The sequence below is a fragment of the Pinus tabuliformis genome, chromosome 3_1 (assembly GCF_031772625.1).
Source record: "Pinus tabuliformis cultivar Carrire ecotype Pingquan chromosome 3_1, CPIR1, whole genome shotgun sequence".
NCBI lineage: Eukaryota > Viridiplantae > Streptophyta > Pinopsida > Pinales > Pinaceae > Pinus > Pinus tabuliformis.
Genome location: NC_142301.1, coordinates 310,958,617 through 310,976,620, shown reverse-complemented (window position 1 = coordinate 310,976,620; position 18,004 = coordinate 310,958,617).

Here is an 18,004-nt window from a genome sequence, read left to right as displayed (position 1 = left end):
TTTTTCTCTTGATTTAATGAGAGATAGTGTTTATGTGGACCAAAATCATTTCTTACCAAGGAAGAAAGAATCCCTATTTAAACTCAAAGAACAACTAGGTCCTTTTCTTTTTAATACCAGAGCAGGAGATAAATAAGTTGAATACCTATTAGCACAAATGAAATTAAAACTAGGAGTCAATTGGCCATATGATCTAATAGGGAGGATTTCCACTATAACGTTTCAAAAAAATTCTTATCCCTATGTTCATGTTCCATAACCATAAATTTAAGAGTTTTCTAATAGGGAGACATGGGAAGAGAGTACCCTATCAAACCTATCAGAATAATAAAAAATAGATAGACCAGTAAGAACCAATGTCTTAATAACACATTAGCAAGGGGAAAAGTAACTCAAAAGGACACTTTAAAATGTTTCAAAATCAGAAGGGTTCAGAGTTGAAAAAAGGAAAAAAAAAGGGATATAGAGGAAACTGTCAGAAAATAGGTCTTTAGATATTTCTTCACCAACTACAGTAGTTATTTTAGGTAAGCCTATTTTTAGATTGCAGCAGATTGAAACAAAAATAGGACAATATTCTCCTTGAAATCCTTCCTCTTCTAATCAAATTATTTTCTCTATGTTCCTGGAGATTAAGAATAAGAATGAAAATATAAATTTGATGGCATACACTTAGCTTTGTAAGCATACTTCATCTACAAAGAACATGTTACTCTCAACACTAGTTGTAGAGAGGAAATTTTCAATTAGCCTTTCTTGAACCCAAGATCTCAAGAGAAAAAGCTACTAAATATTTTAAGACTTCGATGGTTTCTTTTGATACCAAGCAAATTCATCATATTGATCAAATTGACTTACATAGAGAAACTAGAGAAATGATATATTCCAGTTTAACTAGGTCAACTATGAGTGTGTCAAAGTTACACAATTCTTTAAATAATACATTATCTGATTTTAGAATGGAGAGAATGTCTAATGTTTCTAAAGACACCAAAATCAAATCATTGGAAGATATTATCATAAAATTGGGTTTGGGTCCATAGGACATTGATGTTTCCCAAGAAGTTATAAAGAAAAAGAATGCTGACATTCAATCTCTTAAAAAAAGATTGAAGATGCCTATTATAGAACGTACACATAAAAAAGAAGTTGGTGAGCTTGAAAAAGAGAAAGAGACTCTCTTATCAATGATAATTGAGCAAAATGTGAAAATCGAGAAGATGGAAATGGAAATGGACAAGTTACTCAAAGAAAAAGAACAAATGACAAACACATTGGCTTCTACAACACAACGAGGTCAAACAAGAAATGATACAACATAAGAAGTGATTGAAGCATTATCTTTATTAAGTTTGGAAAATAAAGAAATTTATAACTTAAAAGAAGCTCTACAGAAGGATGAAAAAAAAAATAAACTCTAATAATGCTTTAATTACTGAAATCCAAATAATTTCCAAGCCGCAAAAGCAACTTGAATGACAATTAAGTCATATTAACAGTGCTCAATGTTTGATACAGGATAAAGAGAATATCTATATGGAAATAATGTCTTCATTATTTGATATTTGGTTGTCAATTGAGATTATTGTTGAACAGGAAGAATTGTTGGAGAGGGCAGGAGAAGCTATTGATGAAATCAAGGAAGAGTTGGGAAACAAACCTAGCCAAGTAAGCAAGATCATTAAGTTTTTAAATACAAAGACAAGAGAAAAGATGGAATAATTGGGCATTGAATATAGAATTGATTCAATTCTACAAACTAGAAGAGTTTTTACAAATAAAAACTAATGTTTTAGATGAAAGACAAATGTGAAAATTTGCAGATAGAGGTGAATAAATTTTACATAAATTTTTTAGTTTTGCAGCAAAGAGGCCTACATTCTTTCAAAAATTCATAAGGCCAAATGATAACAAATGAAGACTATCAAAGATCACTAAACAGAGTAGCTATAGATAAATCAAAATTTACTGGAGTAAAAGGATCTCTAAGTGGACAAGGTTTACATGAAAAATTATTTCATGATCTTTTCATTTGTTATGAAGTTAAATATTTATTCATAGTTAAGCTAACTTTTGAAAAGTATACATAAGTGGATGAAGCTTTTAGAAAAATGGTTGATTTGACTTGTCCAATGGAAGAGGAATGGGAGAAGCTAGTGAATCTCATTGAATAGTTCAGAAACTCAAGGCAACGTTTCAGCAGGAGATCGGTGTAGTTCCATATTCCGAGGTGAAAAATAAGTACAAAATTAGACATTTTGGGTGCAAGTGCAAAGGTTCAGGATAGTTGGAGACTATGGAGTAGGATAATTTATATTTTTATCGAGTCATTAGAAATATTATCCAAATTGTTTGGGATAAAGTTTAATTTTTATTGTAAATATGTAAAAGATAGGATTTTTGTATGAAAACACTATCTATATCATTCTGATAAACTGGAAAAGCATTGATTCCTGGACCAAGATTAAGATTTTTGTTGTAATTCCTAAACATTTTGGAATTTAATCAAGGAGTCTTGTTTTGAGCCAATGGCAACATTGTGTTTCTTGTGAGTGTTTCCATTTTTTCATATTCTTGTTCTTAATTACATGTTTTATTGCACGGATAATTACGCAAGGGAGGGTTAAGATTTAGCCCCCCTCAAATCCCCTGGAAAAGTTATGTTCATTACTGGTTCAAATAAACAAATTGTTTTTTTGTTATAAATTATTCTGGAAATATTAGATTATTTCCTTCTGTACAATTCTTGTGTGTATTAATGTAAGTTGCGAGATATTTTTTCCATGTGCTTTCTATTCATATTTGATTATTAATATTCATATTGAATGCATATAAATCAAATATTTCTTATATTTTTCTATCAAGACCTTTAAGAGATTGTATGTTGTTAATGTTGGAAATCAACACTTTGGTTGATTTTTAAAAGGCTAAGGATTATTACTAAGTATAGGTTTTATCCTTGAACTAGCCATTTTAAAAGCAAAAATAGACTCCATAGATGCTTTGACACATTTTCATTCACTAAGAATTCTCAAAAAATGACAACACAATGATATATTTTGAAGAACATGCATTATGTTCTTCTATTCACTTTTAAAATATCTAGGGCTTGATGACATTCCTTTGTTCATCTAAAAAGTACATATTACTTAAATATATGTTCCATAGGTGTAGTTATGTGATAATATCCCTTTATGAACTTTCGGTGATAACTAGTATGACCCAAAATAACACATAACTATCAAATGGATGTAGGAGGAGGTAGATATACTATTATTTTGATCTTTGTATGCTCTACTAGTAACCCTTTCCTACACAAAATATGACCCAATAAAATTCCATGCAGGGAACAAAAAAAACACTTTTTCAAGTTCAACGAAATCTATAGTTGTCTACATCTATCTAACATCAAGAACAATACATCTATGCAATTTTGTAATGGGTTGAATAAGGTCAGTCATTCAGATAAACCTCGAAAAACTTATCAATAAATTCTTTAAAATTCGTGACAACGATTTTGGAAAACAACTATGTATGTTATTCAAGACGAAGGGAATCATAATGTACTGAAAGAAACACCACCCTATCCAAAATATAGTTTTATGAAGGCCCTCCTTAGAGATCCAAATTTAGTGATATCCAAAGAATCCATTACTAAAATAATATGCCTCTTAACCATCAACGTTGTTAAGGACCTCATTCGTAAAAGGGGTAAGAAATGGATCATGTATACAAGCATCGTTGAGATTTCTTAGATCAATGCAAATCATGATCTCCCCTATTTTCTTGTTTTGAACTACCATAGGGCTTATCCATTTTGATTCCTCCATTGTCTCAATGATAAAAAATTCTATGATTATGTCTAGTTCCTTATTTATCTTATGCTTATACATCAGATTAAGCCTATACGATTTTTGTTTAACTGACTTGCCATCTAGCTTGATAGGGATCCATATTTTTCCTTAATTTTCATGCTATGCCCTTAATCTCAGAAAAGGAATTAGGAAATAAGTATTCATTCTCCCTTAATATATCTGGTATCTTCTCTACCATTTCATCATCTTAGTAGTCTCCAATAAGATCCATCTTTGGATTCTCTTCTCTGCCAATATTTATCGTCTTTGTTTTAATCAACTTAGAGTAGTCCTTCATTCCCAACTTAAGTCCATATATAATGCGTTCTCCTTCAACCTATAGGATGTGAAGGTCCCTTGGATCTTTGTCACCATCAACATCCTCTACAACATTATAACATTCCATAAACTCTCATACCTATTGTAAATGTTTATGGGTGGGACACACTAGCACCATATTATATATAGGCCAACTTTCTGATGAAAAAATATTTTGCATTGAAAACTTAAGGGCTCGATCAAACACCTGATTATTGGTTGTGAAAATGAATGTAGCTTTAAAACTTTGAGTCATTTCATCCCGTTGCACAATGCCTCTATGCACTTCCATCTCCACATACGAATTCCTAGGAATGGTATCCAAAGTGTGTACAAATATATGAACCCACTCCTCCTATGGTATCTTCCTCCTATTCCATGTTGCAACACAACTCTTCACATGGGTTGTGGGACAATACAACCCTGTATACTTAAATTCCTTGACCTTGGATTCAAACCCAAATAAAATACATAATAGATTCTTAGTTTACAACCAAGTATCTACAACCACTTTATGGGTGACCCACTAGTGCACAATAGTGGATTTCAAAGAAACATCCAAACCTAACAATATTAAATGATTAAGTACCTTCTTCTCGAACTCATGAATAAAATATCCAACATTGATTATACCATCATACCTTAGAGAATCATGCACTTATTTCCCAATCCATTTTACTGTGTGAATGGTATGCACACATCTTCTAGCAGAAACTTCATACAACAAATTATGCTAATTTTCTAGTCCTTCCTTGGAATACAAAGCACATGAACCAATGTTATGCCAACTAAGCACACCATTGTAGTTAGATTGACATAATCCTCCTTCCCTACAGTGATCTCATAAATGTTATCTAAGGCCTCTGTGTGTGACTCCTCTTGAATTGATTCAACATATATATCACCTTCACTTGGATCTAGCAGTAAAATTACTCAAACATCCCCTAATTAAAAAATCATCTTCCTTTTCTTCAAATTAATGATCACTTGATTACCAAAGGAAAAATCAATTCATAACAGAATTAGATAAGGGTAGTTATCATCAACAATTTCAATAATTTCGAAGTCTGGCATACTTATAACCCCATCAATATCTACCTCTAGATTTGACAATATACCAATGTGAAAATTTCTTTACTAATTTTCCAATCTAAGTTGGATATGGTACCAATCTAACCTGGGTATCCCCATCGTCTCTCAAGTCTCATTAGGAAGAATATTGACATTATATCCTAAATAGAGAATAATATTATCCATACTATAAGATCCAATTTGCATGCCAAACTTGAACTCTTGGATTGTTCTCTTCTTTTGTGCGACCTTATTGACTACACACCTGGGTATATATGGTGATCCACTATCTCATTCCTAGGTGCACTGATTGATCATCCTGTGAAGCTTTTATAGGAATCCATCATCTTGCATCAACTACAAACAACATTTTAAGAATTCTTTAATAGATTTGTATCCCCCTTCAGAAACCTTTGTAGCAGTTTTATCATATATCTGGGGCATATCATTTACAGGACTATCTTCCGAGGCGTCACACTATGCTGCTACCCTTTCTCTATGTGCACCCTTATAGATAGTATTCTCCTATTATGGATTAAACTTTAGTGATTGGTCTATAGATTTCTGTAGCCAATGTTGGCTAGTATTAGTCTATTTGGCCACATCCACACATCTTGGTCCCTCGGTGTGTCACAAAATTTACCTGGATTGATCTTAGCATGGTTCTATAGTAGCTTTCAGTAGGTTCTACCATTTCTTCTCTTAGATATTCATGAGAAACTAAGGATAGCCCTCCATTGCATGATCTAAATGTCGAAAATAAGTTCATATTTAACATGGATTAAGACAGCCCTTGGTAAGATGTTTGTGTTCCCACAATTGTAACAAATGATTAGTCCCGTTCCTCATCCAAAGGCCCCTTGTCCTTATCCAGGTCCCACAAATCCACAAGGTACTCTTCTCGTCATACCTTGAGCTTTACTTAGTTGATTGTATCTTATTGGTTGATTACAGTTCTATGACATACTATCTTGGATCTCATGCACCCTATAAGAATCCATGATACTATCCTACATCAGTTCTAAATATCGGGAATGATGAATGTCATGACCAACAGACTTGTAGAAGTCACAAAACAAATTTATTGTTGTAGTATAATATTTCTAAATCATTGGATAAGTCGTGGATGTATGACCCCATACTCTATAGATATCACACCATAACCTTCTTCCTTGTGCCGTCGGATTAGCCTCACTAGTCACTATAAACTCAGTTAGTACGGGGAATTCATTTTTGTGCTACCCTTCCTTTTGACAGATGGTGCAACATACTTTTTAAATTTTTCTTTCCCCTTCACCAAATATTGCAACTAAACAGTGAGTGCAGGCATTTTTAACTGAAGTTGGGCTATATCATAACTCTCTCCTACTAGTATGACTACTGGAGATGCTTCCAATTTTAGTGATATCTCCAAGGATTTTTCTTTGTTAGAATGTTCTATTGAGTTAATGGAGCACGAATATGTGGCAATGTTCCCGCAATAAATCACTCCTTATGCAACTCATCAGGGATTTCGAACGAAAGCTTTCCCAACAATGCTTTAAACTATTTATCCTAATCCCAAATGGATTCATCCATTCTTTGTTTATTCTCCTTCAATTTTTTTATGCACTGAGATGTAGACTTAGGTCCGCATTACTCCTTCATTATTGCTTACTTGATGTCCTATAATGATCTTTGTTTTCTAGGTGGAGTGTTAATTTTGTACTTCATGTACCAAGTTAAATTATGATCTCTAAAAGTAGTCTCCAATTGTATAATCTTGGCATTATCATCAGGAACACTAATGTAAATGCTTACCAACTCACATAAAAATAAGTTTTTTTGGTATCTTCGTTCCCTGAACCATGAGAAACTAGCATCTTTAGGGTGTCTACCATTTTTATATATCAATTAGCTCTTGATGATGATTGACTAGAGACAACTAGTATCTGTTGTGATCCACTTCCTCCTAATTGACTAGTACAACTCTGACTATTGTTCTAACTTCCTTCACATGCTTTTCTAGTTAAGGTATGTATAACACTACTTGGAGAACTTACCTTTGTATGAATAGGTTCACGCAATATCGCAGGTTCGAAACAGTGTGTACTCTTAGTAGGATCCTCAAGATGCACGTTCTCTATGATTCTCAGCCTGGGCTATGAAGGCTTCCCTTCCTTTCATTCTATGCACAATATGTCAATGTGCACTTGATCCAAACATCTTTGATCTCCATTGATCCTCCTTCTCCTACTACCTCTCGCTATCTAGTTCACTAAGATTCAATCGATTGCAGGCACTGATATAGACATGTCTCCTCTATCACTACCACCTTGAAACCCTCTACTACTACATCAAAAATACCTTCAAACTCTATCATATTTCTCCCTCCACACACTATTCAACTTAAATTACTTGGCATACCCTTTCTACAATCTTGTTTAACGATCTTTTGTAACTCCTTTGTTCTTCACTTCCTCCTACTTCTGCATCCTGGTCCTATTCCCTCATATTACTCCTTGGCCATTTCCCAACTCATATTGAGCACATGAGGGGTTTAGTTACTCATGGTGTCAGATTCCATCCTCAGCACATTGTTTTTTGACAAAAAGATCTTTACAAAGGTTGGAAATTCCTGAATAAACCATTTATGCTTACCTCCCAAAAACTTTTGTTCAACAACAATGTATGAGATAATAGATTTGATGGAAATCTATGTAATGTATCTTGAAATCACCCTCTTAAACCAAAAGTCAACAACACAGGTAATTTTGTGGTCCACAAACTAGAACCTTCAAACTTGCTCAAGATTCCAAGTTCTAGGTTCAACTATTTTCCAATGTCTATTCTAGTCGTTGAACTTTTGAATCCATTTTCCAAGCAATTACAGAAACTCAACGAAGAAAATTTCATAGAGTTCAGAAAAATGCATTGCTACAACCATCTATTAATGCTAATCAGCGGATTCCCAATTTCACCAACAACAAACTTGTCTAGCTTAGTTTCAAAATAGTTTCCAATTTCTTCCTTTGTATGTTTCCATGTCCCCTTCAATCACAAACATCAGTCCTAAATATATAACTATTTGTTGTATCTTTTTTAGTTTCTAACCCAGGTTGTTTCACGTGATATGACCAACCAAAACCCCACTATATACTAGCCCTTTCAATAAATCATGCAGAACAAGTGATGTCTCACCTGAGGCACCTATGGGGGGTTGTGAGAACCATGTTTTTATATTTGTAAGGGGAATGGGAGTCTGATTTGTACTATCATTCTACCACACCTAAAATATAGTTTAAATATGAACCACACTTATAGATACTCGAGGAAAATGATGAACATTATCAACATTGAGAAATTTAAAAGAAAGGGGTGCATCGATTACTCTTGGCAAGGAAATTCATCCATTCAAACATTAATATCATAGATAAATGCAACTCATAATAAAATCCTCATGAAAACACATGACAATAGAAATGCAAAACTCCAACCATTATTATCATTAACAAAAAGAGTGCCATATGTAGCACATATATCCTGACCATAATATTCCATTCATCTCATTAGCCTAATTTCAACATTACAGAGTTACAATCATCATCCAAATACCCAACCAACCCCAATCTAATCAAATTATACCAAGTTATACATAATTACATGGGAAAAATACCATGGGAAATACCCAGGTGAATCATTACCATGGGTGGATAGATTTCCATTGCTAAACTAGACCAAATCAAATCCTCGACATTGATACTTTCAAACTTAGCAACTCCCGCCTAACCGCTCCTTCTCTTCCATATCATTTTTGACTACACAATTCTCCCTTCTATATTGATGTTGCACACTCTACCATATCCACACAATGTTCCAGTGCAGTATTTCTACTCCCTCTTCATGTGTTCACACCAAAAACTACTTTAGACTGCTATACTTTGATCCACCAAAAACTTGCCTCCAATAATATATCATATTTTTCTTTCATTAATATTTCCTTTACCTACATTACCATCTAGAATCAAACTTCTTTCACTCAACAATTGGTCAATGGGATTTTCATGCTTCTTTTGTTCCTAAAACTCCCACAACCTTCTTTCTTGTCTTCTTTCATCAGTGATCTCTTTTGAAAACTATTTGCTCCTTTTATTCACTATTCACATCTAGTTAAGCCAATACTGGTTCATAATTTCTACTTTCTTGCAAGCTCATTCACTATTTCACTATTTTTTTATGCCCCCATGGTATTGATTCTTCTAACCCTTGAATATTTCCAACACCATTTCATCCATCCCTACCGCCTCATTACGAGGTGTTTACTTGGCCATGCTCACTATTTCAAAGGGAAGCATACCTTCTTCAACCATCAATATCTTGATCATGATTTCCTTTATTAATTTCACACGTGATCCATATCAAACTCTTTCTTCACCTTCTAAAACTATTGATAAAATTCTATAATGAAATCCATTGCAAACCCTTTTACCATAGTCTTCACTTATGAATCGTTTCTTCAATATATCTAATGATCTACTTGTTGAAGTGCAATAAAATTCTAGATGTTCGCATGCATCCTCTTCCTCTCCCTATGGGAATCCTTCTCTAATTTTCTTTCACCATTTTAAAATACCTACTATAAAATTGAACTAAGAGATTTCATATTGATCCATTCTAGAATCACCATTTAAAACTATTTCTCTACACTTTTAAAACTTCCATCTATGAAACTTTTCTTCCTACATTATGAAACTTTTAAACCTTCTTTCAAAGAAATCTTTGATCTTTGATTTAAGAAATATTTGTCTCATCTTATAAGGGTACTTCCCTTATAATATTATCATGGAAATAAAATAATTTGTGGGTTTTATTTGGAGGCCAAGGTCTACTTACGTGTCCAACAAGGGTTAAATGTAATATAGTGTTGACATTTTCAATCCATGTGAGTGGAAGGTCTCACTAAAAAAAAAAATAGTTAAAGAATAGCGAGGTAATTTACAACATGAGTATCTAACTAATAATACATTACATTCATTTACAATGTAATCTATACTATTATTTTGAAACTCTTTACTACTTCGTATTCAGTCATGAGAAAATTCATAACATGACATAGACCTAATCTAATAGAAATTAAACAAATTTATCAACAGACCAATCATTCATGTAAAGTAGACAATACACAATTTAAAAAATGAGGGGGCCTTCATTAATACACTGAACATCCAAATCCAATACAAGATACCCACAATATAGTTACAATTGATTCATAATGGTAGTATAACAATAGGAAAAAACTCTATTATGAGGTACTATAATAATTCTCAACACTAGCGTAAGAACAACCAACCAAATAATTATTTGATTGATTCACTAACCATTACTTGTATCCCTAAAGGAACTACTTATACAATGGATAATGGTTATTCTTGGTCCTATCAAAAATCTACTTAACCTATTCAACTTCATAAATACAAACCATTACACATTATAAGTACTAGCCAACTTAACTTGCAAAACAAGGATATTTTCCATCTTCCATGAAAGTAATTGTGGGTCCACATGGTGTAATTGCAGATATCCATGTGTCACACTATATTCCTTATTTTTTCTTTATGCACTTACCTAAAAATGAGGTGACCAACAAAACTTGTTCCTACTTGAACTACTATAGGAATAGACACTCAAATGATTGGAAACTTAAAGCTTGTAAACTACCATAGGGTTTCCAAAATCCTAGAGTTCAACTGTGAACCTCATTCATCTTGATTTCACTTTTATAATTCACTCATAGACATTAATATTCATAAAGCCTAGGAAATAATACCATTAACTTATCATCTTGAACAATGTTTGATTTTTCATATCATAAATTCATAACTTATCAAAAAATATGGATATCAAATCATATTTATAATTTTTTTTCTCATTTGAATGGTGATAACCCATTAATAGTTTATTACTACCTTCAAAATTAGGTGACAACACCAATACATGAATGCCACTTGTGCATGCTACACAAATAATAATAATAACTCATATATTAGAACATTTATAGCAAAATCAACCTATAATTGAAGACATTGGAAAATATCATTAGAAATAGAACATTTTCTTGAACTTGGTCAACAATTCAAATATGAAGACTCTATAGAAAACATTGTATACCATATCATGTTCAAATAAGAATGATTTTAAATATTAGTTCATGGTATTCCTAAGAATAAATATCTAACTAAAAATTTTGATGTAGTGAATATTACCAAGAATCTAGGATGCGTGATAATGGATTTGGCTAAAGTTAAGGACTTCTATTATATATTCATAGAAATATTTTATTTTTAGTTGAAAATTATATTGATAAATATTACCATAAATTAGGCTACATTTTTTTTAATGAAAATATATATATATATACCCTGAATTTCCAATTTTTTAAAATATAGTTAAATTGGCAATTCATTTCTTAAGAAAAAGCATTCATCTTGGATAATTATAAGTTTTTCCTCAATCATGATTGATCCTTTTTGTCAAAAAATTAGTATGAAAATTAAAACACATCTTAGCACTTGGATTTTATACCCAATACAACCTGATGCTATAAGTCAAGATTTTATACCACTCTATAACATGCTTGGATGCCTCTATTGGCCATTAAGGAACCTAATTCAAAATCCCATCATTTAATAGTAAATTGTTATGCCAAATTCAGCCATGGCTTTAGAAAAATAAAAATAAATCTATAAGAGCTCGTTAAGAACATTTTTTTGTAAATGATTGCAATTTTACCAAACTTGTTGTTGAGGATTGATTACCACCCAATTATATAGCTTAACAATAGATTCCACACCCAAACCAAGTAAAGTTGCTCAAGAATATAATATCACTTAGATCAACCCGGTTACTTCTATGAAATATCCAATTTTCTCACTACCGAGCACCATAGGCTCTCAACCATCCATAAATTAGTGATGAAAATCTCTTCCATTACCTTAGACAACATAATGAACATCTTCCTTTTTTTACCTTAATTTTCCTCCGTTGCTAGAGTATAGATCCCAAATTCATTCCCAAGACCTATGACAGACAATGTTTGTCTGATCTGCTTAGCCAATTTTGGCATTCATGCAAACAAAAATAACATGAATCGATAGATGGATGAGGGAAATTCCTTATCATGGAAGGTTGGTGGTTTCTTTTTCCATGTGGTTGAAACCTTTGATATTTATCTCGTTGTGTCTCGCACCTATAACCTACAAACATACTACAGAAAGAACATAATCCTACAACCTATAGCAACATTAGCATTAGAAAAATCAAAACCCTAAAAAGTATGAACATTTTCATAATATAAATAATAGACAAATGGCTGGAAAATATAGTTTATTTATTATACCAAATGATTAGAATACTTGATCTTCTCTAAGTCATTATCTTCAGCCCCTCCTCTCACCAAGACTCGTAGTCAATCTCATTGATAACATTGGCTTATCACGAGGTGGAAATGTGTTCCAACAACACTTATCCATGTTCACTTCTCTCTCTTTGCTTCATGGAGATCTTTTCTTTTGTATTTGTGTTAACAAAGTGATTATATGAATATGGGCATTTCTTGATTATGTTTGATTTGATCCTTTCATCCTTATCTTGAGATTTGATCACCTTTTGATCCTATCAACCATATCCATGTGCATTAGAAACCCTAACAACTTCAACTCTCTCCATAGAGCCTATTGGAGAATTGAAACTCACTCTGCTAGAGTCCTAGGGGTGTTGAAGGAGTGAAACATGAATATTTCTAGGGCTTCGATGAAACATTTTATGCATTCTATCCTTCTTTCTATTTTGCTTTTCTTGTAGACTGAAGGAAGTGTCATTTTGAGGTATAACACCTTTTTTCTTCTAAATAGTCCCTAATTAATACTTTCTCCTCATAATGCATTGTCGTGTGTGATCAAAGGGTCCAACTACTAGTTTCCTTCTATGAATGACTTGGAAGTGAACATAACAAGACCTAAATTAATTAATTATTAACAATAACACTTAAATTTTTGATATTTGCTTCAATTATTTTCAACATTCCAACCATAGTTTTTCCCTTTAAAACCTTCCCATTTCCTCTCATATCTTCAATAGAAAGTCCCCAACATCCATAGGATATTATCAAACATAGGTTCATTGTATTATCTTATGTTTGTATGCATAAAAAATGATGGTTTGACATGAGTTCCTCCATTAACTAGACTAGGGAAAATCTAATGGGGGATAAAATAATGCCCCCTCCCTTACCCATGAATGGATGAATGAATAAAAAAAAGGAGAGACCTTTTTTTGCATGATGAGTCTATGGTATTCCCAAGGACATGACAACTGGTACTTGGTACACACACACAAGTCAAAAATTGATGGGAAAGCTAGTCAAGAAGCATGGGTAAAAAATGGTATTGCTCACTAAAGGACAAAGATAATGTATTTGTCTATCCCTTTTGTTTTTCCCCTGTCTTGTTATCACCGGCCCATTGTTACTCTATTAAGATAGCAACTTTTTGGTACATATTATATTAATATATTTCCTTTTATACATGTTTTTACATAATCATAAACACATCATAAAAACATAACACCCACACCATAATCCTAATATATTAATAGAACTCATGCGTATTCACTAGTTAGACCTCAACTTTGATTTGACATTCAAATCACTATATAAAAAATATTCCTTACTCTACAAATAAAAAATTCTTATATACTAATTTGATATCTAACTTTTTTATAACCTTACCAATTAAATTATTACTATAATAGATTTCACATCATATATATATTTCTGATTCAATGTACATAAATTTACTCAAATTATATAATATTATTTAAAAAATAATCCATAATTTAACATATTGTAATTCAAAAAACCAAAACTAAAAAATTACATTGTAATTGCACTTTTGGATAACAAATTAGTTCATCTAATCTATCATTTTTTTAATTATTACTCACGAGCGTAAGTTGGATGTAACTGATTATGTTTATAACTATTTGTTACATGTTCTTGAATTTAAGGAAACTACCTTTTTAATCCAACGCCTCTTCGGAGGATTCATGCCATTTCTAACTTATGTACTAATTTTTGGATTACATAATGCTTCTAAAGCTTTCTCTTAGTTTCAATCCTTTTATATTTTATTCCCGTGGTCCACAACTTCGAAGATTCCCCTATACATACATGCTTGGGTTGGTTCCATTATTAGTCCCGGCTAGAGCATGACTTTTGTAATTCGTAAGTTTTTTATTACTGTGTCAAAGAGTTTGTTAATTATTTTATTTTATTTTTTATGTTTTAAATTATATTTTATTTTATTTTTTATTAAATTATTATTATTATTTTAAAATTCCAGATACGAAAATTTTAGTTGGTTTGTAATTATTATTTGATTTAATTTATTTTTCTTTACTATATAGATATTTATTTAAATATCTATATATATTTATTTTATATATATTGAGTTTAAAATAATTTTTTGGTTAAATTCATTTTATTTATTATCATTTAGCTACTTCTGCCTAATAAACACTATTTCTATATTGACTTCAAAGAATATCTTGTCTCGGCTTCTTAACCTCCTTGGAGCTCTAAATGTTTCATGTAGTGTGACTAATTGCATGTGCATCTCTAAACCCTAATGCCATTATCTAAGACCATGCAATCTTACCTAACATGTATCTAACAACCTCTCTACTAAGTCCCAAACTTCCTAAATTAATAAGGCATGATCATCAACATGTAGAGGAATGAAATGTGTCATTTCCTTGATACGCCTATAGAATCACATTTATTTTCAACCTTCCCACCCATGAAGAGGAAAAATTGTAGCTAGTAGAAAAATAAAAGATGAAAAAGGTTCAAGGTGCTCCTACTATTTTTTATGATTCGTTAGCTAATTGGTTTCAGATGAATTACCAACTTCCTAAGTTCGAACCCTAACCTCAATAATGAAGAGGATCATTTGAAATGCAATGAATGTCTACATTATAGATTGCAACATAGTGAGGAAGTGAAACTAAATTCTTACTTTACACTGTATTAGCATGGAAACCCTCAATGTATATGCAACCTTTGTAGTCTTTTTATTGGCAATTCGCCATAACCTATTCATTAGCTTGTTCTAAATAGCAGGTAATTTGGAAATCACCAATGATTTCATTCTCCAAACTTTTCATGATTATTGCACTTCCTTTGCATTAGCTTCCTTTTCTTTCTAAATTCGTTTCCTTCCTAATTCCTACAACAATCTAGATTTGGACAGAAGCTCCAAATCGATTAAGTTGAGCAACATGAGGTAAAGTATCATGTTAGATATCATACCCTAGAAAATAAGTTTGTGAGGACTCAGATGTACGATCACATAACTTAAACTCCATATTGAGGTAAACTAGGGTTGACATAAATTATATAATGCTCAATCCCACACTCTCTATTTACTAAAAAAGGAGAAGGATAGGATTGCATCTAACCATTAGGAGGAGGATTCAAGCCCTTATCATGCCCCCTTCAAGGTTAGGTATTAATATGGTCAAACCTTGATTCACTTAGTACATTACTTTACCAACATAGATGTAATTAATATTTTCTTTTAAGTTTTGTTTTATATATTATATATATTTTAAAAAAATTAATATATGTTTTTATTATTATTATTATATCTATATATATATATATATAAAAGATTGAATAGGGTGTTTTTTTTATAATTATTAATTAGATAAAATTAATAAAATAATATTATTTACAAATTAATTAATCAAATTATAATTAATTAAATTAATCTAGATCAGTTAAATAAGTTAATTAAATAATAATATTTACAAATTACAAAATTAATTATATTTACAAAGTAAAATACATTTTGTACATTTTTTAGGCAATGCAGTGAAAATCACTAAAACTTTGAATAAGAACTATTTACAAATCGTAAGTCCAAACTCAACAAAATTAGAGTTATTAGGAAGCTAGGGAGAAATCGCACTCGATTCAGTAATTGCAACAAAAAACCGAGAAAAATAAAAATCTTGTAAAATTAATCAAATCTAAGTGTTAAAGGATTGATATGACCAAAATTTACATAGAGGGTTCCGTTTATTATTATGAAAATAATAATGTAAAAATGGGGGGTTGTTGTTTTGTCACAACGCTTAGATAAACCTTCAAGAGTTCAAGGTATATTATCAAACAGGCTGCAACACTAAAGTTGGAGCCATTTATCCCACATGCAATAGGATAAAAAAATGTTTAAGTATTCAAATACTTCAGCACCTTCACATTATTTCAACACATTATGCAATGTATGGGCTCTTGTGGGATCCTCTTCTTGTGCCTTGTGTTGGCATTTGATACGTTGAGCATCGACTTGTCTTGGTCACTGCTTGTTAGTTGGACTTTCAACACTTAGTAATATGTGGCATGAGAAATCAAATTAGAGATTGGGTGTCTCTATCGCAATGAATATTGATAAAATGAACTTCCCTGCATCTGAGAACATAAAAAATGCTTATAAAAGCAAGTGTTTGCCCAAAAAAAACCCAAGTTTTTTTAACAAAAATTATGAAAAATTGACATGTGATATCAATGGGCCCCATAAAAATGTTGTCCTCCTCAAATATTTTAACTATGCAAAATGAGCTACAATGGGATGAAAGCCTTCAAGCATGCTAAAGAATGTGGCATAACTTGCCACACAAATTGAGAATAAGATAATACATTCAATAGAGAGGTTGAGGAATGCATTGGCTAGAACACCTCCATACAAAAGAATCATCTAGAGGCTTGGAACCCACAATATTGGACTCAAGTTCAGTCCCCTATATTATTGGGCCTATAGGAGAATAAGAATCAGATAGAGGAAAACAGGGAGTGGAAAAAAATTGAGGAGAATGCATGGTTTCATATCGAGGGGGCCACCACATCTAGAACAACTTGGCATATCAGGTAAGCCATCACGACAATGAATGAGGTGCAACAAGGTGACTAGGTTGCTCAAAGGATAAGTAACATTTTCATTAGGGGTGTATGATGTGCCTCCCAAATAGGTGTAATTTAAGGCCCATCTAACCATATTTAAGCATATTTAACCTTTTCTTTGGAATTTGATAATGTATTTTTCAAATTTAGTATGGTTTTAGGAAGGTTAAGAGATAATTGCTATATTTTGTGTTCCTAACACATTAAATATGCAAGACATTAAGAATATATTATGCAGATCACAAATGAGTCTAGCAAGAGAAGATTATAAGCTTGTTCCATGTTGAAGGCTAATCACAACACAGTTGGCCCAAGGATATTTACTACCTATTGTGAAGACACTAGGGAACTAGATCCACATTTCTAGGGATTTTTGAGGGAAGTAGTCTTCCCTTAAAGGAGGTGGCTCCTGAAGACTTTTTACATAAATAAGGTGTTACAATATGTTGTCATTGATGTTAAGCATTGATTTCAAAGGTATTGATGTAAAATATGTTGGTTGCTTCCAATAGTAGTTTATTAGATATTGTTATTAGATTAACAAGCATGTCAAAGGTGTGGAAAATCTCATATGTTTCCAAGTAGATAGGTGAACATGTGTGTTTTAGGGAGAAAAGAATTTGGAACCATTTTTAGTTTAGAAGATCATCTCAATCACACTCGAAAACTACTCAGATGGATAATGCTCAAAAATAGATTTCCAATGGTATATAGAAGTATGATAGAGACCTCTAAGACCAAAATTTATTAAAGGTTGAATTCA